General features: G+C 41.3%; 1 protein-coding gene across 1 annotated transcript in view; it reads left to right on the forward strand.

Moving 5' to 3' along the window:
- clul1 (clusterin-like 1 (retinal)) overlaps window positions 1–24638 on the forward strand; it is a 279095-nt gene that overhangs the window by 101800 nt on the left and 152657 nt on the right. The gene's annotated exons all lie outside the window — the stretch shown is intronic.

Genomic DNA, 24638 nt, shown 5'->3' on the forward strand with positions numbered 1-24638 from the left:
CATGGATAGTTATTAAGTGGTTGACTGAGAAATAATCAGCGGAATAATCAGTCATTAAAACAATCATGCACTTGTAATAATAATAAAATTTACATCAGTTCAGATGTGCACAGGGCAGTAATGCAGATCCTCTGCTTCTCTACACCACATCTCCTCTCTCTCATGTGAAATGGCTGAAATAAGAAAAAAAAATGAAACCTGTTGACGGAGGCAGCTCATTTCATCCTCGGAGATTTCTCTTGTTTTGCAGGAGCAGAAGTGAATTTCCGGATTCTTAATTTCGAGCTGTATGTTGAAGTTATTGGACTGACTTCATCATTCCTCTGTAGGCAACTGCCTTGGGAAACTGTTATATAGTGTTTAGTCTGTATCTGAGCTGGTGCCAGTGGGTTATATGTCAGAGCCCCCTGGAGAGCAAAGAGAAATACAGTCCTGGCTCGAATGTTGGTGGTTGACAATGTGAGGAATATAACACATCTATATGTAAGGCCTGGTGTGGTAAAAGCACTGCATATAACTTACTTACACTTCTTTTTTTCCAAAGTTTAATTGGAATATCATTCTTTAACACGCCCGAATGATCTCCAACAAAGAAATGAAAGACAGTAATGAAATGAAATCATCAGCATCCCTAAAGTCACTCATCTCATCTCCCGTCTTGCTGTTGGCGTTTTCATACCACTGGCTAATGTGACAGTTGCTCTGCTACGAGCGAAACACCCAGTGAGTTTCTCAGTGCTGCAAAGGTGTGAGACTGTGCACTGCAGCACTGGGAGTGTGACTCATTGCTGCACCCTCAGCCAACAGGCAGCCATGTTGGCACACCGGTCAGACCGAGTCCTCCTCAGGATAGTTGAGCTCGTACATCTGTCCATCCTGGAACCTGCTCCTCGGCTTGAGAGTTTGCACGTGCAGATGCCATCTCCAATCTAATCCAGCAGACTCATCAGCTACACTAATCAAATGAACATGATAATTCAGCACTAATGCCAGAGTAAACATGACAAAGGGCATGTTTCCATTAGCTAATTAATGGGCTTCCTCATTACTTTACTCATTTGCTAAATGAAAAAGAAGAGGTAATACATGTTTGGTTTCATATTAACACCACTCAGACATGTAGCCTCAAGCAAGAACAATATCATAATGTGAAAAAACCGTGGCACAGCATCACAGGACACTCTTAACACGATCATTAAAAGTACTGTTGCCATCCCATATTGCTTTAGGTCTGCGTTTGTCCAACTAAGTCTGTAACCTCCCAAACCCGACAACGGACATTCACAACTACTTTGCAGCTTTCTCACCTCCGCAGAGCAAGTCACAGTGCAAAGATCTCTCTCTCATTTTTACACAACTATTTTTGTCACTTTTCCTGTTTACACGCGAGTGCAACACTCCAACCTATGATGACCAGCTTTTCACCCTGCCTTTGCCACTCAGAACAACTATAACAACAACCCATGTCATATTATTATGTTACTCTGTGTGATACTTACATGCAGGGAAGTAAAAGAAAACACTAAGGGACTGTTCGTTATTTATCATCAGTGCCACCGGAGGGATTCACAGGACTTTTTTTTTTTTTTACATGACCCCCCTGTCGGAGTCAGTAAATTTTAACATGACCCTGCATTAAGCCTTATCAAAAGATACATGACCCCCCCCCAGCCATCGACACGTGACATCGCATCACGTAGCGCGTGACACTACATTATTTCATTTTGACAACTATGTGTGCAACACCTTCTCATCACAATGCCATTCATCAGCTGTTATTAAAACCCAACTCATCAATAACAGAATCGCGATTTTGGACCAGCTCACATTACACAACAAGCCATTAACAATTAATCCACACTCAAACCGAAGCAACAATAATGTGAACTGCACTCAACAACGTATTATTGCAAGGTTTACGACAGATATGACAGACAACTGTGTGTGTGTGTGTGTGTGTGTGTGTGTGTGTGTGTGTGTGTGTGTGTGTGTAAGAAAGAGAGGGAAAGAGAGAGAGAAGTAGATAAAACCAGCTAGCTGTTAGCTACCGTAGCTCAGGCGTCGGTCTCCCGTCAGGTAAAAGCTGCCGTTTATTCCTCAAATGTAGTTCATGAAGTTGTCTCCGGTACAGTTATCCATCACTGCAGTTGAATTAGCCGCTAAACTGCTGGACGCGAAAACCGAGGGGGCGTCTGTGTGTTTACAATTCACGAAAGCAACGTGAACGTACGTGCTGCTCAGACTATGTAGAGTTACGCAATGAGGCAGGCAGGCAGCGTCATAGATATATATGGGCAGCGTAGCCTCTGTACGGTACTGAAGTTAAACTCACTCATCAATAAAAGACGTGCTAAGCCGCGGGCAGAACCCTTATTGAGTTTTTGGCGAAGCGGTTAGCGTCGTCGCCTGCGGTGCGGTAGACCCGGGTTCGAAACCAACTCAGGGCAGATCAGGGCAACATAAAATAACGTTGTGATTCGGGGGCCGTTGCTCTCATTGTCATCAGTGCTCGCAGCTTTGAAATGTCCCGTTTTTGTTTTGTTTTTGTTTTCTGCGGGCATTGCAGTGTCCTCCAGACAAAATGTTGAATGACCCCCCCTCACTGACCTTTTTTTTTTTGTGGACCCACCCCTCAACAAAGAATATTATGACATGACCCCCCCCCATTTTCCTCCGGTGGCCCATTCCATAAATAACGAACGGTCCCTAAGTGGTGAAAACTGTTTTAAAGGCAAACTTTTATGGAGTAAGACCACTTCCAAAAAGATGTGTCCATGATTCTAACCATTCGTATTTGTAATGATAAACATTTGTATGTCAATAAAAAAGTTGTACCCAAAATTCTGCTGTCACACACATGAGTCTGAGAAATTGTTAGGGTTAGGATTGTTTTTATGTGAGTATGAATCTAAAAGCTGTGAGTGCAAAGTCTTGTGAATACAACTCTAATTTCTACGACTACGAAATCTTCACTGTGAACACGAATTCAAGTTTGTGGGTACGAGTAGAAAAAGACTTGAAGAGGAACTATGCAGGACTTTTAGCTTGACTATGCTCAAATTTTACTTGAATTAAAGAGCCTTAGAGTAACTGTGATGGTTAAACACAATTGCACCCCATAACCCATAATTTCTTGTCTATGACAGATAAGACTATACAAATATACACGCTGTAACATTGTACATGATATAGCTATGATGTATGTTAATATGTACCGCTCTTATTTATTGATCTCTCGCCGGCTTCATTGTAAACAAATGCACATGGCCGGGAGGATTATTAGCAAAACAACGGAAAAGTGACCGGACTTGCACAGTTCCGCCTTTAACGTGTGCATCACTTTCCACTGCTGGAGAAGTTCAATGTTGAGCTCATTTTTCTGTTAGCTATTAATGCTACAGAGCCAGTTCAGACCTCCATGGGGCCCTAGGCAAAATTCTGCTAAGGGGCCCTCCTAACTGAACCCCAAAAATTTTCAACAGTCGCACCTGACACCCAGTGCTTCCACGCATCCCCCCTTTAAACGTATTGCAGTGTTGGCCTAACTAAGAATAAATTCAGAACAAATCAAATCAAACTAAATGTAACAATCATCAACATGTTAATGTTTGAAAAAACTCACTATCAAATAAATCTCTAGATAAAGCGACTATTAATTCAGCTCCATCAAATTGGCTGCACTTGTTTTACTTTCACTTCAAATGTAGGTAATTATGTTTATTATTATTTATTATATAATTATTATTATTTTTAGCACCATTGTCATAATATTTCACAAGTTTTGTTTGATTCTGCATCTATATTTGCATGTAGGCTATCCAAGCAAACAAAATTCAATCTTAGTCAATATTTATCCATTGCTTTCCATTTTGTATGTAGATGTAACTACACTACAACTAAAATTATAGAAGCCAGCAAGACGCACACGGAGACCGGGGTTCACCCAGGGCCCACCGCCCTGTTAATGCAGGTCAAAGACGGACTAGTCCCTCCCTCCCTCCCACTCTCTCACCCGGAGAGGAGAGTTACCTGACTGCTGTTCCTGCAGGTCATTGTCAGCTGTTTCTTCCCCCTAATTCCCCGAGGGATAACTCCGCTTCATCGTGGCGTGCTAAACGCTGTCTTGCTAGGCTGTACTGGGAATCCGGTAGGCTACACGTCACGTCGTCAGTTTTTTTTTTTTTTTTTTTTTTAACGGGGCCTCTGCTATTTTGCGGGGACCTACGCAACGTGCGTAGTGTGCGTATTGGGTGAACCGGTACTGTAATGCTAACATTTATCTTATAGCTATAGCAAATATCTACATGTAGCTTCTTTAAGTGTGGCTCGTGTATGACAACTCAGCAACTCAAAAAGTCAAGGTTAAGTTAGAGATGAGAGTTATTGGCCGTCAGATGCAGCAATATTAAGCACACTGCATGTCTCTAATCAGCATGGTACATGCTAGAGTGTGAAGGTCATCAGCTCCGAGCTCAGCATATTTGCCGGAAACCTGCACAACAAACAGGTTAGTGCACTACCAGCTACGGTATGAACGACTGACAAGAATCACTAACAGGATAACTTCAGGGCAGGAACCACTGGGAGTTAAAGGCAATAGCCGCCAATGTGGCACACACGGTTTACTTCCAAGATCAGTCGCAGGGTGTATTACACAGCAGCTACGCATTGAGCCCAGGAGAAAGCCGCTAGACGATATCAATATGTATCTAGGCTCTGTTGCTGGGATCAGACATGAAAAGGTCAAAGGAGTGTGCTCCATACTGATTTAGTCAGTGATGGATCGAAGAGACTGCACATCACACTGATTTTTTTATGTGTGTGTGTGTGTGTGTGTGTGTGTGTGCTGCAGCAAATTCATCCTATAGAAACCAAACAGCAAATGCTGAAAGGGGTGAAAGGGCCATGTGATGCTGCATAAAGACATATTTCAACTACATAATGACCAAGATGGGAAAGATAGATACCGTCACACAGGTCATTTTAAGCATTAAGTTTATTTTTATGTTTGACTCGGATGGTAAATGAACTGAATTGAAGTGATATCAAATCTCTTGCATCCTACACACAGCTGTGAAACTGTTCACACTCTCATTTCTGTTCTGTCTTTTCTTTTAAAATCCTGACGCTTGATTTTCAGCTAACCTTGCTCACAATTCAATTTGGGCCTGAGGGAGCAGAACGAAGGTTCAAATGTTATTTTTTCCACATTTCTTACTTATCTGTATTCTATAGTGGATCCAGGAGTTGAGGGGAAGCTGGGCAGGCTGACCCTTTGTTTCCTCTCGACTCGCTTGTGGTCTTAAGGTGCAGTTTTTCATCTTTTTTAAAAAGAGGTTTCTTTTTCCATTTTGTCCATTTCAGGGTCTCTGGACACATCACTGATGCTGGCCGGCCTGATCATGTGCATGTTGCCTGCCTCTGGATGAGACTGTCTGCTTAAGACAGAGGAGGGGGAAATGTTGGGTGTCCAGGAGAGAGACAGAGAGAGAGAAGATGAATGTGGAAGATGTTATTATGCAGTGTCGGTATCTGTTCTTTTTTTCCCTCCCAGACTTCCTCAAGTGTTTCAGAGCGAACAAAGATCTGAAAACAGCTTAAAAGCAACAGCTTCGCTAGGTTGCTCATGGATTCATCCAGTTATTCATATCAACAAAGCATTTGTCAATTTCAAATTCTTATTAGATGTGTTCTACTAAGTATTCAGTTACAAATCTCCAAATCTAATTATGTTTTGCAATTAATCATGAGGCGTCGGCTCAGGGCTTATGATTACTTTTGCTCTACATAACCCCGAGCTCATATGATTGCAGCAAATATAACTCTACAACCATGGTTAATAACCCATGTGGACAGGGTTTTGGGCTGATTTTGGCAGTGCAGTACATACTGTTCTGGCTGACCTTGTCCCGGTCACTGGCACTACGTCCCAGTCAGTCCCACTTGGCACCAGATGACCAACTGTGGTCCAGAAGCCGGCGGCGGCTGCACAACCACTGCAGCCAAATCACGCAGGAGCCAAAAAGAAGCGAGGCAGGGCTTCTCCAATTAGGACCAGAAGTCTGTTTATTTATTTAGAAGTGCTCGTGTTGGGTTTTCTCATTAAAGCACAGTCGGGAAGGATGGAGGGAACAAGCCAACCAAAGGAGTGCAGCAAATCTGGCGATTTCACCATGACATGTTCACAGTCTGTGAACCCGTTGTTTAGGCTTGGCCTCGATGAAACCACGATCAGAGGACAGACAATAGTCAGATTTCTTGAAGTTGAAGTCATCAATTAATCATCATGATCACCAGCAGAACATCTGTCTGTGATAACCCACAGCAAGGACGTTTGAAAAGCAGCTTCAGGAAAAAAGAAAATATTTCTCCGCCTCAGGTCTGCCATGAACCAACACTGTTCCATCAACAATTAAAGTGTGTAAAGTCTAGCAGCAGATAGTTAGTCTGTTAACAGTCAAACAGTTTACATGGTGTCGTGTTGTGTACTGCTTCTCAGAAAACGGCGGGAGAGCTTTGGTAAAAATGCAAGATTCAGGTGGGTAAGATGAAACATGTTTCTCTGGGACTGACAGATAAAAGATGGAAGAAATGTGTCGTCTGTTTAAATACATTAAGCTATTGCACATTATTTTTGGTGCAGTAAAAAGTCACATATAAGAACTGAGCTCAGGGCTCAGCTGAAGCTAATGGGAATATGAAATGCATTTAAAATCTTTCCTGATTGTGTTGCTAACAGAGCAACCAGGGTCATTATAGCATTCATTATCTGCAATGGAAATAAGATCCAATGTTGTTGGTGTTGAACCAGCGCCCAACCAACTGATCCCCCCCCCACACACACAAATCTCTACAGAAACAGAAACGCTGCACAACTGAGGCGGCAGACTCCTTTGGTATCATTAAACTCAACATTTTGAAGCAGTACTCGCAGCGGTTAAGACTTCACAGCAATCGCAATGGCTCTTTCTTCATACGTCAGGTGTGAAGGGATGAACATAGCTAAAATATTTATCACAGCAGCTCGACTGTCAGAATAACAGAACAGGTTGAGATCACACAGGTCTCTTTGATGACAATCTAAAACTATTAAGGCACCTGTGTCTTCACTATCAGAGACTTCAAGGGAAACTAAGAGACGTGGGAGTGAGACTGCAACCATGTACTACTCCACTTGATCTTCATTTTTATTGAAGTTTGAAGATGAGCTGATCAAAGACCCTGTAGCTTGAGTGTGAGTATATTGGCGTGCACACATATCTACATATATATATGTATATGTATGTATGTATTTATGCGCATGCATGTTTCCCAAACTCTCTTTCAGCTTGCATGTGTTCGCAGGAGAGGTGCTGCTGTCAGATGCCACTTTTGCATCCTCGCAGACACGAGGACACACTAAGAAGACAACATGAGCTATCAGTGGGACTTCACAGATGAGAGCAGCTTAGAAAAGGAACGACACACGCTGAGCAGATCCAGACCCACGAACCGACTGTGTCCTTGCTAACAGGCTTCAGTTTCCTGCTGGTGGCTCTGCAGTGTGTGGATGTCAAAGAGCATCTCCGCTCCTGTGGGAGCCAAAGTGTATTTTATATGCATCAAAGAGCTTGTAAAAAAAAAACTTGCAGTGGTAGCACATCTTAATTAGTAAATTTGAGAACAAAATACTCACTTTTCACATGATTTATTCTGGCTCACATCATCAGTGCTTTACAGTAAGTGGAAAAAAATAAGTGCCGGTACTCCGCTTATTCAACTGTGGTAAATTAGGCGGTGGACGGTCGGTATCAGCAGATCATTAAGTGATACATTCAAACATGATGCTGATTTTTTTTTTTTTTTTTAATTGTTTCATTGAACTTTCCACAAAGAGTTTTAATAAGTATTTTCTCGTTCAAATCCATCAATGAATAATCTATGAAGACAAATGAAACTGTGTTTGTCATTTGAATGTTACCCACTTCAAAGGTGTCTCTATCCTACTGAAAAGTCCTTTCTCAGTGTTTGTGCACTTGAATACTGGCCCAAGGGGGGTCTTCAGAGGGCGTCCTCAAGTAGTGCACTGAAGGAGGCTGATGAACAAGGGAACTTGAACTGGCACTAACCATTGCCTATGGACACACACATCAGTAGATGGATAAAAGATGGACACCAGACATGGAGAAAATTGGAGAAGGAAGCTATTGACAAGTAAATAAATCAAATGACATACTCCTGTGTTTGCTTCTATCATAACAAAACAGTAGACAATATATTGTTTTAGACCTGAATATGTATTTGATTTTTGTATAACTTAACTGGACAATACACATATTTAGGAGGACCAACAACATTAACATTATTGATGAATAAGATCTTCATACTTACAGAAATGCAAACAGTGTTTGTTTACCGTATATTGGAAAGTTCATATGAATGTAAATAAATAATTGATTTGATAGGGTTAGTTGATTAAAAATAGGCAAAAGACAAGTTAAATTCATTTGATTTAATTCATGTTTATTTTGAAAAGAATTTTTTGTAACCTTTTTATAGGAGCCATTTTTATGCTACTGTCGCTTTAAGAAAACAGGTCCACAGTTTTCTTACCGTAGTGTCTTTCTGATGGGAAACCTTGATTTTGGATATCTCCTGTAACCAGATGCTTTGGAAATCTTGGAATAAATACACTTTTTGTTAAGTGTTTTAGTCCTATGGATGTTTTTTTTTCCATTCAGTGAAGGTGCACAAGTTAAGTTAACCTAGTTTAAAGCTTCAACCCCCACAGCTCCCTTTCATATGTTGTGTAATTAGGCATCAGTGGGCATGCATGGCTGGTGACTTGGAAATGACAAATCTGAATAAAAGATCTGTGTTGATGGTGGTGGTGGTGGGGGGGCTTTGAAATCCAGACAGTGTCAGTAAATGTGAGCAAATCAGCAGGGTGTTAAATCTGTAATGTGTCTGTAGTTATTTGCAGTTCTGTTTTTGCAAATGCATTTCTAAGTTGTCATTTGTGTGAAACTATAATCTATGTGCACTCTTCAAACTCTGCGATGCACAAAATCAGTCGCGACTTTTGCTTGTTTACACGCCGCGTGAAGGGAACAAATAAAAATCATTTTCAATCAATTTGCTGCATCAAAATCCATCTCTTTCTCCGTCTCCTTCTCCAGGAGTTTGGCTGCAAAACATCCATTCATTCTCACGAAGCAGCTTCATGACCTGGGACCTATCTGGCCTTTAATTTACACAGCACAATGAGGCATAGACCAGTTATATAATTGGAGGCAGCAGCAATGACACACTGGCAAAGACAGCCAGCATATTTCAATCTCCTTGCACACAAGCCTCTGCACGCACACACTCACACACACACAGCTTTCCTCTATCCTCTGCACACACAGTCCCCAATAAAACTCCCCTGCTCAATTATGCCCACAAATACCCACATACCTCACAAGCCAGCGTGGGCCTATAAATCATGGTCTTCCCTAACATCTGGTCTTGAGGATGAGCAGAACAAGCCCACAGGGCAAGTGAGTGAGGATGGGGGCCGAAGGGGAGGGGAGGGGGGTGGTATCTGGTATGAGAGGGGAAGATGGAGAGGTGGAGGCAAGACGTTTAGCCGAGCTGCGGTCGCGTGTGCTTTCCTGCTAACAGACATTTTTCTCAATCTGGCCTGTCACGCGGTGAAATGTTCTAAGCAAGATTAATCTCTGGTTCAGGATGCAGGTGAATACTGTGGCATTTGTCATGTAATAGAACGAGGGGTAGCTGCACTAAACAAACTCACACAAGCCCACACACACATGCAAACGCACACACACACACACAGAGCATCTAGGGTGGTGGAATGCAGAGGCAGAAAAAAAATGTCCAATCTCCCATCTTCAGCTCGAAGAGCTTAAATGATCAACTGGTAGGATTAACTGTTTTTTATTGAACTGGCAAGCTCTGCCGACAGGATTTGATCCACGATCAATTGACCTTTGCTGCCAATATGACGAAAATCTCCCGTGTCTGATGAAGAGGTCTCCTTTCAAATAAAAACCTTCAGCGGCGCTGTAAATGTACAGCAGCTCCGATAACAGTGCGAAGAGTTGGAAGTTTAATATTTCCTAATGAGACTAATTTTAGGCTGTTTGTGTCCAGTATCGCTGGAAACATCCTGACAGGCGAGTTCTCCATAAAAGGGATGTGATGATGATGATCTGGGTTTGCGTGGTGGGCTGTCCCCAGCTAGCTGCAAACAATTAGCCGCATCTCAACATGAGACAAGTTAACGCCAAAGAATAATGAGCAGGTCAGCTAACAAGTAGCCAGCAGCCCACATCCTGATTAGTGGAGGAGCCAGGGAAAGGACCACTCACACATTAAGAGAACCATTTAGCATAATTAGATGTCCAGGGGAGAAAACTGCTTGGACGAAGGGTTCATCCTTTTAGATCACATCAGCTTGGGAGTGTGTCATCATATTATGGGGGAGGGAATAAAGGTCTGCGCGCTTTAGCAGAAAAAATATCAAATATGAGCAAGAGCAATTTTACATTTCTAATGTAATTTCACACATTATTTCTAAATGTGGGATGTGTTTTGTTTAACCTGCCTTGGAGTTTCTAAATGATGGGCCTTTAGCTTTACAGTGCTTTGCAGCTTGAGTTTGTTTTTGATAATTAAGCACTAAGTCTTGTTAACCGTACCATCTCTTACCTAATATCTCACAATTGTCTTCAATTAATGAAAAGATTATCACATGTCTTTCAAAACAATGTCAGAAAATAGTAAAAATAAATACCTGCACTGTGTTTTAAAAAAAGTTTACAGTCTATAAAACTCAAATAAATTCAGGTTTATGATGATAGAAATGCCACGTCAGCTGATGGGTTGCTTGTTTCAGCTCTTTCGTTTATCTTCTTGGAAAAACAGACGTGCCGTCACAACCGGTTCACATTACTGGACAGCAGCAATATGTTGACCCATCAAAGGTTTGTTTGAACACTACTTCAAAGCACCGACGCTGACCTTATTATACAGGCCGCACCAGACTTTGGAAGAAGGGAAAACACAGCAACACTGGCCTCTACAGGCTGAGAGGTTTTGTCTCTGGTCACGCCCAAGAACCCAGGTGGGGGTGTGGTCGGGTCTGTTGAAAAGAGCACAAAAAAAATGTTGCGATAATCAGGATGATCCCATTGTGTTACTCATTTAAGAGTCATTTTACATAATGTCTGAAGAGAAAAGTCTTTTATTTGCTCTACTGACCAGACTGATTGTCACTGGTGTGTCACCTGCAAACACACCACAGTGATGCCACTCTGCACTGACCTGGCTGCAACCTCTGAGGCTGAAAAATGTGGCTAACACATAAAACTGCACTTCTTCAAATGGAAACCCGAGACCGGATCCAAAAGTGAATCAATCCATGTACTGTACTGTAGGCTCCCGTGTTAAAATGTCCAACTCTACAGTGGAGAAAAAAGCAACTAGGAACCAGAAACTGGTTTGGTCTCTGGCTAATATCCTCCTGAAAGGCAGGTGAATTTTTAACTCAAGCTTGATGAGCCACAAGTTCCTGTTGCAGGTATCTTTATTTACAGTCTATACTGACACGCCCTATAATGCATTTCTACAGTATCTGCTGTTATATAGGTCGGGTTTAGGCCACATGTGACAGACTCACATCAAATATGGTTCCTTATCCATATATGCATATACATTTTTATATATTCTTGTCATGTATCATGCCTCAGAGCACTTGTACTATACTGTAGCATTTAAAATTAGCACATGAAAGATAGTATCAAAAGATCTTTTGTATACTGATCAGTAAACAGCAGGTTTGCAGTTTTTACATGAGACCAATTAGTTGGTGTGATAACCGATCAGTGTCTGTTCAAGTCAACAGATCTTTGCAATGTGTTGACTTTCTACAGCTTTAAACCAGACCAGTTTCTGGACATGTCTGAGCCTAATGTTGTTACCCTGCAACAGCAAAAGATAAGTTATCTACAATTGAGTTAAGACCCATTAAATGCCTTACAAAAGCCAATATTTCTGCTGTGTGGTTTTTGTGGTTATAATGGGCCATTTCACATTGCACAGCAATTTCCTTACCAGTCTTTTTTTTTTTTCAGCGACAGTTACACAAGTTGACCAGTGTTTGTTTGCCAAGCATGTAGTGGAAGTTCAAAATTGTTTAAAAGATGTTAAATTAACTCTTATTGGATGGAGCTCAGCTGCCGGAATAGTGTTGTTTTTAACACTCTTAGTATTAAGGATGGCAGTTAAGCCCTGCAGGCTTTTTAGTCAGTAAAACTATTCTCAGCTGGGAAAAAATAAATAGAATCAGAAAATATGGAAAAATTGTGAAGATGGATCTGAGGAGAACTTGAAGGGAGGGCTATCAGTTTGAAGAGAGAGAGTCTAATTTACTTTGAGTTTGTTGCTTTCTATTTTGCTCTCATTCAAATTTTTGGTGACATCTGCACTTTTTTTTTTTTCCACATCCTTCGCCAAGTTATGACTCATCCTGAGCAAAATCCCTGCATTACAAAACAATTAGATCAGAAGGCTCCGGTAATGCAGCAGGGATCCAACCCTCCCTACCTACTGCTGCGGTGAGAAATGGAGGGGGAGAGGGTGTCTGGGAGGGAGAGGCAAGGGATCTCAGAGGCGGTGGAGGAGCGAGGAGTGCAGGAACAGGAGTATGACTCACAGATCAACACAACCACTTTCCACATATAAAGTTTTTTTTTTTCCTCTCCCTATGAAAAATTAGCATTTTTTTTCTTCTGTCCATCTCTCTTCACGTGTCACGTTATGCTCATCCGTGCCGCTCTGACGTGGGGGGGGGGCTGATGATGAACGGCTCCTGGCTCAGGGAAAAAAAACAATACATTAAATTCAAATTAACCACACCGTGACTTACTGTGGTGTCTTTGCCCATCGCTCTGTCTTCTCTCTTCCTTCTGATACTTGGCAATCTGACATATAAAAGAATATCCAGTATTAATCACTGGTGTGTTCGAAGCTAAATTTTGCTAATTCATTTCCCTCGTGGATCTCTTCACAAAGCCTCTTAAAATCATTGACTGATAATGAAGCTCATTAGTGCAGCTTCGTACTCTGTCCATTTCCCCCTCTGCAGCTTACTTAGTCTTGACAAGCAACACTAACAAGCAGCTGTGTGTTTCATAGAGTATCTTTTCTTTTTATAGAAAGCATCAAACTGGAGCTTATTATCTTAACAGCACCGGAGCACGAGGATTAGAAGTGATTGTTGATCATTCAGTGGACTTTATTAGTGATATTACTACTCAATGGAACATTATTTTCAAATGATATCACTAATGAAGTGTTTTTAAAAGCTGGTTGGTTATTTCAGTTCGAAAACAGTGTGTTATTAACTAACCTCCATCATGTGGTAAGATATTATTTATGGATATAATGATCACACATAGCCTTCCATCAGCGTAATATCCATATGGATTCACTTTTGTTACACTGAGTGAAAAAGTATTATCTAACTACCAATGCATAAATTCATTGAGGAACTCGTGATGGCTGCTTCTACATTCAAACTGCTTCCAATCAGTTATTTCTCTGGTGATTGTGAAATGGTGCAAAATGTCAGCCTGGATTAAAATTGGCATAAGGCAGAAAACCAAAGACTTAGGCGGTGGATACAGTCAGTCAGTCAACTTGCGTGCTAAACGTGCTAAAAAAAAAGAAGAAATATTTTTGATTAAACCCAACACGAGCTCCACACGTGCTGTTTATGTCTCGTCAGCTGCCAGCTAATGAATTCCTCCGGCGGTCTGCACTAATGAATGTCAATGTGTCGCACGTTCCAGTGGAGACCAGGTGTGACATGAAACCTCCAATATACCACAAGCTAAATATGACTTTGTTTAAAAAAAAAAAAAGGTGTTTTTTTTTTTTCTATCCTTTCTCCGAGCTGGGGCAGCAAGGTTTTCCTGTGATTTTGTTTAACACAACTGCCAATTACACAAGCTTTATGTCTCCAATATCACATTTTCATTACGCAGATGCAACATGTAATATGGATCTCCTGTCAGGTTTGCCATACCTAGTGTAGCATTATTTTTGAATGGTCAATCACTCCACCATAATTGCATTTCCTCTCAGTTTTGGCCGACATTTCCCCCCCAGCTTGATACTGGACATTTGTCTATGGTAATGATATAAAAACAATCCTATGACAGCTGAAATTGAGTTTATGCCTTTCTCATTTTTAGTAAAAGAGAAGGGCAGTAACTGAATCAACCCCATCATCTAATGCCATTTCTTTTTCAGAGTTAGGATTATGTAATATTATATAACAGTGGACACAACCAATATCTTCAGACAAGGGAGCACCGAGGTTCTCCACAAGCTAATAGCTGCTCATTACTCCCATGTTTTCTCCTCCTCGTGTGAAACTTGCTTACAGAAAATGTTGTTAGTTAACTTTATCTCCTAACTTTCTCTCTCTCACACACACAAACACACCAGCTCACACGCGTGTCATTTTCTCGCTCGTGAAACTGTCGTTTAATTGCCTTTTTTTTCCTGACACTAATCCTGCGGTGTAAAAGGTGTATAGGAGGGAGAGGACATGCAGCAGGAAACCTATTTATAGTGTTTCTGTTGTGCTTTACTGCATAATGTGGGGGTAGAGTGACAGGCATGCGCACTGCAACTTGCTTTTAATACGTTATGTATTACACGGCGTATGAGCCATGGAAGAGTAACACAGGGAGTCACTTATTGATTGTAGGGTTTGGGATGTCAGGTTGAGGTAACATGCTATTAATTTGCTCCCATGCATTGACAGGGGTCAAGCGATGGGGTGGTGTGTTTATATAGTCAAACAGTCATGCTCTGAAAGCTTAAAATGTTTGTGTGACTAAACACACGCCTCGAGCTAATGACTAATGCTGTATATTAAATCCTTCAACACTTTTGGCCTCAACCTCTGGAGATAACTTATAGAGTCAAGTTTGAAAACTGAAAAAAAAAAAAGTAAGTATTTTGTGCCAGCACAATGCTCGACACAGTCATATGAGTTGTAAACCAAATGTGTTGCCTGAGGTGAGTGCTTCATTTGGTCTAGTTGTAGGTGAGTGCTTCATTTGGTCTAGTTGTAGGTGAGTGCTTCATTTGGTCTAGTTGTAAGTTCTGAGTTGGGTAACACTTTATTTGATGCCTATCTCTATAACACATTATAACCATACACATTATAGAGCATTTTATAACTCTATTATAATACTTGACCTTATAAGCCATTATAAAATGCTCTATGATGTGTTATGCTTATTGTTATAAAGCCTTATGATAATTTATGTTTGAGTATTTATAATGATAGTTATACATGTTTATAGGACAATTATAACTATATTTATAATGCATTTTTGATGTCGGCATTATCGATGTGGGCATTGTCAGCGAGTTACTAACGCCACTTTGAACGCCCCTTGGCTGTGGTATGAGCGTATACCATGGCCTGTTGTGATATATTGCTTAATTATAACATATTATAATACCTGACCTTATAAGTCATGATAAAATGCTTTATAGTGTGTTATGATTATTGTTATAAAGCATTATGATCATTTATGAGTGTTTATAACTATAGTTTTACAGTGTTATAGAGATAGGCGTCAAAGTGTTAGTTACCCTGAGTTGTTGTTTTTTCGGCTCAGCTGTTACTGAGCGCTTCAGATGTTTCTCCCCACAGCTCCTCAGATCTCATTGACATATACGGCGCAGGTGTTGCTACGACAGTTACCGCGCCATGAAAGAGTTTGGGTTTCCTATACAGTACCTGCCTTTCATAAGTCCTCCACCAAACGACTGCATATATCATCTGAATGTACATCATCTACACAGGCAATCAGTAGAAGATACTGTATATGACAACTTGACGGCAGCTGGCTGGGGGGTGGCCATGGTTACGAGTCATTTAAACAGGTCTTAGGAAACAAACAAAAAATAGAAATGTAAGTGTTTATGCATGAAGGGATGAAACACCTGATAATGAGGAGAGAAACACATTGATTTTCACAATTGTACCCGAGGAGACTGATATACATGCAAATCCATACAGCTCAAGTGAGGTGCTGCAATTTTTCCACAGGGGGGTTGGGGGCTGGAAACGCTGCAAAACGCAAAAGGATTTCCTCAAAAGATTTACCCAGAATCCCCCATCTTTATCTGCAAGTCATCTCTCGAGGAAATCAAAAGAATTTCACTTGGATTTGTGTCAAGCGATGCAAGCGTCTTCATGTTAAATGCAAGTCTTTTTTTTTTTTTTTTTTCCTGCATCGGAGCTTTGCCAACTACAAATGACTTCTGGAGCTCACCAAGAAGGTCTGGATTCCCTGAGCTACAGATGTGTATGTATTGGATAATGAGGAATCGGTGGGGGAAGTGGAGGAGAATCAGTACTACAGTACTACATCTATTTTTGGCTGTGAAAATTCCTGTTTTTAGACAGACGGCGTCACTGAGGGACCAGGATAAAAAACATCCTGCTTCCATACTATCCATACATCTAAAAAGAGAGACACATGCAGGCTTCTTCTCAGAGAGATGTAAAGCTCTAACGGAGGCTGCCAGTGAATTAATTAATTTCTGAATGAATTACAGCCTTTAATTTATTCTGCATCAGGGTTTTATCAACATATGGGTATCTTCCTCACAAGCACAATACTATAGCATTTCCTCGCCAGTACCATATCCCCCGTCTGTTTTGATTGAAGTGTTACATGAAGACAGTTCATTCTCCTATACGGTTCAAGGCCCGTGGCCTCTGCTGGACGTTCTCGGGTGCCGGCGACCCGCTGTGATGACTTGTGGCAGCATCATCTGCTGCAGCTCATTTACTATCTGGCATCAAAGAGAAAACACCACGGCAGCTGTAAGTCCATCCACAACAAACACCCACCCACGCTTTCACACACACACACACACACACACACACACACGGACTCTCTCTCTCTCACACACACACACACACACACGTGTCTATTAAAATAATCTTTGAGCAGAGAACAGGATTCATTAGTGAGACCAATGGTGTGCTCCTCGCTAATGTTGATTTTCATGTCTCTTTGATACATCTCCTCTCTTATTCTTCCTGACACTTCAACCCCGTAATTGCGATCCCTCAAGGTAGCGAGAATGATATTAGAGTGACAAACACTATATTTCCCTCCGTCGATCAGCCAGGTGAGATAATGGGAAGCAATGTGCAACTACCTTTGTAACTTATTGACTTTTGGATTAATGCTAATAAATTAGATTAAAAGTTGAAAATGAGCCGCGTATGAACTCCCGGTGAAAAGCAGCGCTCATCCTTGGGGGCGCCACACGAGAGGCCGCTTTAATCAGCAACAGCTCGCTCAGTGGAGAGCAGTTTATACACGTCTATAGAAATTATCTATACCAGTCTACGCTCGCTGAACGATCAATAACAATTAGAGGCGTCGTCTCCTCCATCACCTGGTCAGTATCGATGGAGATATTGCAGAACTTTAGGGATCGCAGCGGAGTTTGCAAAGTGCGTCTCCCTCCCTGTAGATCTGGAGGAGGAGTTGTTCTCCCCACTGGGACGTTGAGAAAACCTAAAGTTGTTTGCATTATTAGTCACTCCAAAGCAACAGAACGGGCGAGTGGAGGAAGGAACTAAAATAGTTTGCAAAGGTTTTCTCCATGTGCACACAGCCTCATGAGGTCTGCTGCTCTGGTATTGTCATTATCTCCTGGAGATACTGTTTTTTTTTTTCTCTCTCTCTCTCTTTTCCAGAAGTGGATTTTATCTCCTTCGCAGTCCTGCTGGGTTTCCCTGACAGAGAGCTGGAGAATCATTTTATACCTGCCCTGAAGTAACACTAAAGCACAGCAGGAGCAGAGTGACAGTGTAAACACACTCCATTATGGGCGTAAAGGGAGATAGATGTCTCTCACCAGATCAGGGTTTCCCAGACCTTTTCTTGGCTTGGGGACGGACACCAGAGTTCACAGTTTGCTGTCAACAAGGTCAACAATAAACACTAAAGCTGCCAATAGTAACACTGCAAGCCTTTGTATGTTATCAATTGAAATCAACATTTTAATAGACAAATAGTTTCACAACTGAATAGGTATCAGGACCTGTGAGGCAAAGTGATACATACGGTTAAAAGCCCCAGCGCTGTAACGGATACAGTAGAGGAATGACATGATTCATTTAAGATATTTTCTGTGTGTCAAGTGAGTTTGTCAGTCTCTCTGTCCCTTCAGGAAATCAGCAGCAGGTTTGAGTCACTTCAATCCAATGGGTGAAGTGAATGAGATGAGATCACAGGACAGATTCTTTCTCACCGTAGTCACTGAAATAAAGCCATTTCTCACAATCCACAGACTCTGCGAACAGCCTGACATCAAGCCACAGATCAGGAGGAAATTGACTTTATTTGTGACCTGCTTCCGTCTCGGCAACAAACTTTTGTGAGACCTCAGAACATCTCTAACCCTCTGTGTGTGTTTTGGTCCAGTTCAGCTGCTACAGTGGACACTCTCCAAGCACAGAAGTTTGGCGGGACTAATATAACCCTGTTATCATCACTGAACTGACAACAGAGAGGGTCATCAGACTTATATGATGTTGTACTGGGTTGCTTACATATAAAAATGAGCAGAAAAATCTAATTCAAACTGTAAAAGTGTTGTTTTTTTATGTCTTGACAAAGCAATCATGACTAGAAATGTAAATCATTTTATACCTTTGGTGCTGGCTGAAGTGTTGTATCTTGTGTATGGATCTTTGGTTGTACAGCACTCATCCAATCAAATACATGGTCAGACCTAACTGTTGTATAAAATACAATGATGCAGATCTGTTAGCAGAGCTGTAGAAGAGTGAAAATGAATCATAAGAGCAGAAAACAGAGCGAGAGAATTCTCCAAAGATAAGAGCATTAAGAGGATGACAGGAGGACGGATAATATCAACATATCTGTCACTAACACTGCACCCAAAGTAAAGCAATGCAGTCTGCAAAACCAATGGAGGAGCTGAAGTAATGAAAAACAGGAATTTTTGTGTTGTCACTTGTCACTTGTGGTCACTGATATCCCAAGGTCTGTCTCTTGTATGACCGTCTTTGTTAAAAATAAATAAATAAATAAAATACACACTTCACAAGCCATTCACTATGGCAGGTGAAGTTTGACATAGCTACAACCAGAGGAAGGTGAGTGGACGACTGCGCTCCAGGAGAGGGTTTAGTCATTACTCATTGTATCAGCTAAAAGCTAATCCACAAGATTGAACAGCGGCTTCTTCAGCCCAGAAATGTTTTACAACCTGTGCTGATGCTTGTGACGCAGATTAATAGCAGAGATCTGGAGTACATTTCCTGGAGCTGTGAGACAACAGGTCACCCAGTGATTCAATTTAACATTTACCATTATTTTACCAAAAAATAAGTTCCCTTCTGCACCTCTACTTTATCTTTTTTTATCCAAAAGCCACTTGCACTGGTGGCGGGAGGCTACAAAGACAAACTACGACAGATAAGCAAAACAGCACTCACAATATGAAGAAATAGGCCCCGTTTCTAGATTCCTCTGGCCGGCGATTTGAAGCCCTTGGAAAGGAAGTTGCAGGTGAAGGCCCATCCCAACAGGAACGCCGCTGCACCAATGAGGCCTGGCCACCGTGGAGCCCGGACCCTCCTCATGTCGCTCCAGTCAATCATGTAATTGAGATGGCACATCCTACACTTGATACTGGTCAAATAAAAAAAGAAAAGAACAAGAGTTTCAAAATGCTTATGTATGTAAAGATGCATTGTTTGTTAGTTGTTTTTTTTTTAAAAAGGCATGAATCGACTCTCTGCCGTGTTTAGTTGCCCGAACTCCCCCTGGAGCAGAAAATTCAACTATCAACAACAGGAGCACTACAATGAATCACAAAAAGTTGTGAGACTAATTTGTGTGAAACTCTCTCTGACACCTAATTTCTACCTCCTAAATTAAACCGAACTATTAATCATGCAATATTTAAACCCAAGGCCGCCTCAAGGAAATAAATCGCAACGGCCGCCTTGTGAGAATCTTCCTCACTCTCAGCAGGAGAGGCTCCTTTGAAAATCCTGGCTTGAGAGAAATATGCTCTTCTATTAATATTCAGTAGATTCCAGGAGCAAAGTGAGTTGTTTATATTGAGAGAGAGTGTCCTTCATGTTGGTGAGAGAGCGCTGTACATGTATATGAATTTACTATGTGATGGTGTGCCTGCCGAAGACGAGCGTCGCTGTCCTTCATGGTCCTACGCTGTCACGCCTTCATTCTTCCTTAACTCTCAACTGTTGCCGACGTTCACAGGTGTTGTTTTTGTAATGAAGTTGGTGATGTACTGCTGGTTCCACTTGACGCCTTTGTGTTACGTTAAAGTTGTGAATCTTGTTTATGTTTCACTTTATCAGCATTATTTGTGAATAAGAATGAATCAAGACACAAAAAAAGGAGCAGCTACGCCACACTTTGTTTGTTCTGCTTATAAATGATTGATGGCGAGAATTGCATATATTTCATGTGAATTTTAATGACTGAGCCCCAAGCAGAACCTTTCTTCTTGCTCCACTAGGCTCGGCTTAACAATGATGTTGTTGTAGTGGCTAAGAATTGTGGGAGTTGTATTTGCTGAATGCTGACACGATAATCAGGGTGTTTTTTCAGCAGAGATGACGAGCTGCACAGATTCAGTAGAAGGAGCCCATTAAGCTCAGAAAAATGAACAGATCAGCCCTGATTAATGTTTGGAAAGATCAATGAGGGAAACTCTCAATGAGAAAAATACATAGAGCCAGTGGAACAGAGGCTACGTCTCTGCCAAAACACACATTTCAAAGGATCAGACTTTATATAAGGTCAAAGCCTACAACCACTCTGTACTCATATGGATAAACTGACCGGCCCTGAGCGTAAACACCGAAGCCCAAGCCGATCTGTTGCTGAATTGCAACAGTGTTTTATATTCAAACGAGACGATCACATCCTCAGCAGTTTTGACAAAACAAGTGAAACTGCATCACTTGGAGTAATTCAGAGCAGGCAGGGAGAATAAAATACGTTAGGAGCCACAGATGGCTGGAAGGTGCTGACAATATGCTCTGTCTGTTCTGCAGCAAAGTTCACTTTTATGTCACACCAGATTCAAAACTAAAGTTTTAGCCAACAAACTTTTCACCACTACATGTAAAATCTCTCATTAGAAGCAGCTCATTACTCACACTGCAACACAGCCAAACAATTTAAGTCTTAAAAGACAATTCATTCATGCCCAATAAAAAATAAATGGCAATGCATCTACACAGCACACCAGAAACTGCATGTAAATAAAGCCTCATGAGTTCTCCTATATGACAGAGACAGTGCTGATCCACACTGTATATTTCCTGATACATTGTGCAGCTGCATATACATTTCAAACAGAGTAGGCATGCTGTTGTTTGTGCTCTGTTTGCATTATTATTGTCATCTTCACAGCAGGGTTGTTTGTGAAGCCGCAGAAGAAAATCTGCAAGTTGATTTTATGTCAGTATTACTGATGTTAATAGCAACTGAAGCAGATATCGGCCTATTCTTATTTAATAGAGATGATTCATTTTATGTAGTTAAATTACATGTTTTGCAGCTGTAGACCTTCAAACGGGGAAAGAAACCCTGCCATCACATTTCATTTTGACTACAGTCTGTCTGAATGAAGGTGCTAGTGACATGTAAGTGGCTTTCACTTACAACCGAGCAAAAAATAGAGAGCAAAAACACAGAGGCAGGATTTCTGATGACATTATTTCATCTTAAGGTTCAGTCGGCTGCACATAATGTGAAAATGAGTGGTTTTATTTGCAGGGCAGTGGCATTACTGTGTGACTGTTTTCATGAAAGCTCTGGTCGGGTCAGTATGAACTGTGGCAGTGACGTTTGTTAACTTCAGGTTTAACATAATAGCCATACAGAACAGGCCCAAAAAAACAAAAAAAACAAGCGGAAGTGACCTAGTTATAGATGTAAATAACACTAATTAAAAAGTGGAGATTTTTCATTTTAGGAGAATCGCCATGGCTCTCAGAATGTGCTGACATCTTTGAGCACTGTTTCTTTAATACCAAACTCTCTGCGCACTTCCTACATTCAATATAATTAAACATCTAGAGATTATATTAGTGGGTCCAATGGGATAGAAAACTGTAACACTGGTTATATTTCATCAAAGCATCAACAAATTTGCCCACACAAGGAAACAACAAATTTGCCCACACAGAGACAGAAATAGACGCCATGAACATCACCGAATGTGGGAATCCTGCTTCCCTGCCCTCCCTCCACTTTCACATTGGCAGACGAGCAATATACTGTACCAAAAAAAAAAAAAATGCTATTTCACGGCAGGTTGAATGAGGGTTTTTGTTTACACGTTCCCATGTAAACAAGTAGGCTTCACTCTGCTGGTTTTCCCAGAACAGAATGTACGTTATGAATCATACGTCTATCATTTGGTGTTTTGTGAATCACATTTTGTGCAGGTATGAAGTTGTTATGCCCCTGTAGCTTTTGGTATGTTATACATGAATGCTGGACAAATATTCATGACATGCATGGGCCACTGTGGATTTTATATCCTGCACTGTGCAGTATTTTGCATCAGATGCAATGCATGATAAAGTGGAGTCCATAAGGCAGAGACCACTTGGTATCACAGATCTTGGGCCCATTGCAAGTTTTAAAGGCTGCAAGTCTGATCTGCATGCATCTAATCTTCCTGAGCATTCTGCCACTGATGCGGCACATCTGTCTGGTTTCGTAACTTGAGCTAAAAGTGAGAAACAGTGACTGTAGATAGTAACACATGCTATTTTTATAGTAAAGGGTCTTAAAATTTGCATAAGGCTGCGAGGCGAGGACGGCTCCATTCCCATGCCTCTGGGCTACAGCATTTAGGATGGATGCGTTTCATTCTGGGCCAAGTAGAGGGTGTGAAGCCATTAGGAAACGAGAGTTCAGATGGGCTGGGATGGTTATTAATGGAAAGAACCAGGAAGAGATCAGCTTTGGAGGATGAGTCACACAGGCAGCGGCCCATCCCCAGAGGCCTCCGCTGGGCAGTGCTTTATTACTCAAGCCTTCCAGTGGTTGGGTGGGATCTAAAGAGCTACAGCACACGGCATGTTTTTTTATGGCTTTGCTGTGCCTGATGTCTCTGAACCTGCTTCTCAACTACTCAGTGTTCAACTCGCCAATAGCTTGTTTGCACAAGAGGCGTTGTTATAAATAAAAATGTCTGGTGGAGGTGGCTGGAACAGAAGATAAAGAGGATACAGTGGGAAAAAGAACAGGAAGAAAAGTGAGGGACGTCTATTTTGTATGATTTGCATTTGATTTTTCAGATCCTGTAAATCTATTAATATGTATTGTTTTATAAATGAATCAATTAATTCAGTTGGGTGTTTCATTGTGGAGGGAAAGCAGCGTTTGCTTCAAGGAGAAAAACATCTATCAAATTCATGTCTCTTGAGATGATACAACAAATACTTTAAAAAAGGGATTGTTACCGGGCTCATGAAATTTCAAGGCAAAGCAAAGTCAATGTGGAACATCATGTCGAAAGCAAAAACCCCTCAAATTGAGATTAACCACACGTCTAAAATTAGACTTCAGTCTGAAGACATGCTGTTATGAGATATCAAAGGTATAGTTCAACATTTTGGCAAATTGGCCCATTGCCATATATAGTTTTAGGAGTAGGTTAATTACCTTTAATTGTCGGTGCAAGTTATTTTTAGAACGGCGGAGCAGAGCCGCACAGAGCTACGCTACGGAGGCTAATGGGATTTCTTGGTTTCCCTCATCAAACTCATTAAATACACAATCCAACAACTCCAAAACGCTCTGGTGGACAAGTTGTGACCTGCACGTTCACCAGACGGAGACAGAGTTGTTTTCGAGGTAAATGCAGAGACTGCTTGCTGAAAAACTGCCCCCAATGGAAACGAGCATCAGCGGTTTTAAATGAATTTACCTCGAAAACAATGAATGTGCAGGTCACAACTTGTCCACCAGAGCGTTTTGGAGTTGTTGGATTATGTATTTGATGAGTTTGAAGAGGGAAACCAAGAAATCCCATTAGCCTACCTAGTGTAGCTCTGAGCAGCTTGCGGCTCTGCTCCGCCATTCTAAAAATAGCTTGCACCGACAATTAAAGGTAACGTACCTACTCCTAAAACTATAGGGATTATGGCAATGGACCAATTTGCCAAAATATTGAACTATCCCTTAAAGTGCAAGAACAAAAAATCATGAACTTGGCAGAATCTCAAAAGTCCAATCTAATGTGTAAATCGTAATGTTCATGGAGAGGTCTGTATCTGTGATCGTAAACATCCAGCTGCTGCAGCAGAAGACAGGCATGTATGTCACAATAGCTTCAGCCCTCTCATGTGTGTGTGTTGTCGGGTTGGGGTAACATAGCGCAAAAACCTGCATCATAATCAAAACGATACGCGCCACATTACTATATAAATCAATTCAATATTTACATTGTGATATGTTTAATCCCACATCCCACAGGGTGAGATAAATGGTTGCAGTCAAGGAGCTTGGTGG

Source organism: Trachurus japonicus, chromosome 17 (assembly GCF_045865225.1).
Source record: "Trachurus japonicus isolate A0001 chromosome 17, Traja_1.0".
Taxonomy (NCBI): Eukaryota; Metazoa; Chordata; class Actinopteri; order Carangiformes; family Carangidae; genus Trachurus; species Trachurus japonicus.